Below are 2428 nucleotides of genomic sequence, written 5' to 3'. Positions count from 1 at the left end.
CTCTCCGGGATGGCCACGCACCTTCCCATCCTCAACCCAAAACCCAGGCACATTCTCAGAGAAAAAAAAAACCCAAACAACCAAACCTCTTCTTTTTGCCACTTCACGCACAGAAGTCGGATTCCCACAACACCAAGGGACATCTGTGCTCGAGGATCCTTCTCTGGGCAGAAAACAAGCAGAAGAGGTTCGCTCCCGCAGCCCCGAAAAGCCCGTCAGACACCCCTGGGGGAGCAAGCGGGGGAAGGAACAGCAAAGAGGACTTTGCAAAGGCGGCTGCTGCTAGATTTCACCTGGAACACCTTCAAGCTCAACACAAAGCGCCGTGTCTCCAGCTGGCCTCCGGTCCACACGTGCCCTGGCAGAAATGCCACCGCTCTACCATAGGACCCCTACAGCAAGTCCCCCAGCCCCACGCACTCACGTACTGCACACAGCAGCATCCCACACACCCCCAAATGGAGCCCCCCTGGGAGTAGAAACCTTCCTCATGCACTCACTTGAAGGGAATCCAGAGCAAATCAAGAGAATCGAACTTTTTGCGTGTTTTAAAGATGGAAAACGCGACAGGTCAGGCTGGAGAAGGGTGCTGCTCTCGCAGAGATCCCACCTCCTGCTCCCACATCTCTCTCGGCTGCTCGCCCTGCCACACCTTGAAACACAAGCTGGCCCCCCCTGCCCGGGTCCTACAGTTGCCATCGGGGCCGATACGTCACTGAGAAAATGTCAAGCAGTTCTTGGGCAACACAAACACTATGCAAAGTTGGAAAACTTCATCATTGCCAATACATTTTTTTCCAAGCTTTTAAGTGTTCCAAGAAAACCTGTACTGGACCTTTCATTCGCTGGGGGATGGGAGAAGGAAGAAGTTCAGTTACAACAAGGCTACTCTTAGCAGATTTGAGAGCAAAAATGGTTTTCCAGGCTCTGGGCATCCACCGAAATTATTTTTTTCAACCCAAAAGGGAAAATCTTTTTTGGAAGGTGCTGCCTGGATCAGCCCCGAGATGCCCATGACCACAGGCAGTTCAGGCAGGGTCCCCATCCACCCCCCTGCCCGTGCCTGGGACCATCTTTGGCAGGAAAGGAGGGCTGCGCAGAGCCGGTTCAGGGCAACCTCGCTGGAGGACATCCTACAATGCTCTTGCCTACTCGTGCAGCAGCAGGTCAGGTTGTTCCCTCTGGAGATGCTCTCCTGCCTGACCTCAGCACTACACACTGCGAGATAAGACTGACTTACCCAGCAAGAGGCAAAATCTGGGGGAAGGTAGAGACAACCACCACCAGCTGCTGGGAAAACCACCCAGTTCCTCTCCCCCTCACTGGAAATACCCTGCTCTCCACGCCCGATCGCGGCAGGAGGAAGAGAGTCCTAAACACGAGCGTGGATTCGCCCGGGCCAGCCCCAAGGAGGTCAGCGAGGAAGGAGACCCTCCTGCCTGCCCACCCGCAACCCAGACGGGTGGAAGGCAGACCGGTCCTCGCCGCCTGGCCGGCACCACCAGCCCCTGCTGCGCTGCCGAGTGCAGTGCCGAGCTGTGCTGGATAACGTGGTGGCCACGCCAGCTGCCAGCCTGGACCAGGGCTCTCCTGCCGGTGGATTTAGATGAGGACAGGCTGAGGATCGGCAGGGATCAAGGCCACAGCATCCCACCTCCTGACCCACTTCCATGCTGCCTCGTCGCCGGGAGCTGGCCATCCCCAGCCACCATCTCAGCAGAAAGGGCCAGGCAAGCTGAGCAAAGGCCATGTGCTCCTGGGAACTGGCACTTATTTTAGAGCACTCGCCACATTTCTGCTCTTCTGATGTCCCGTTCCCATAGAAACGAGACCCGGAAATGGCAGACGCTGCCTTTTTAATTTTTTTTTTTTTTTTAATAACATCAACGTTTCTCCCCACCGACTTGCAGAGGCACCATGTCATCCCTAGAAAACGAGCTGCAGACCCTGCCGGGTGCCTCCATCTCCGTGGCTGTGCCGAGGACCACGCGGTGCCCGGGGGTATACCTGGCGAGGGCTGCCGGTACTCGGGTGCTTTACAGGCTGCTGCTGGAGCGGGAAACACCTCTCTGCTCCCCACAGTGCCTGTGCTGGAAATTAAGAGCATGAGCACCCACGGCAGGGGCAAGAACTATTTTTGGCCAGCATTTTCAGGAACAGCGACCGATTCCCGACACCTGCACATCCAGAAAGTCCCATCTCGGGCCCACAAAAACCAATCAGGGCCAGTGGCCACCACAACAGCCCGTGGGCCGCCAGCTCCCCCTGCCGGTTTTTTCTCCCCCCACCTCGCTGCTCGCACAGCCAGCCCGTGCAAACCCCACCTGCGGCAGGTGAGAGGTTGTGCAAACAGAGCAATAAAACTTTTGAGGAGGCCGTAAGCCCGGCGGGGTGCGAGGGGCTCTGACCCAGCGCAGGCGCCGAGCCC

This window comes from Cariama cristata, unplaced genomic scaffold (genome assembly GCF_000690535.1).
Source record: "Cariama cristata isolate BGI_N322 unplaced genomic scaffold, ASM69053v1 scaffold30902, whole genome shotgun sequence".
Lineage (NCBI taxonomy): Eukaryota > Metazoa > Chordata > Aves > Cariamiformes > Cariamidae > Cariama > Cariama cristata.
The sequence above is the reverse complement of the archived record's forward strand: the minus strand, read 5'-3'. Positions refer to the sequence as shown.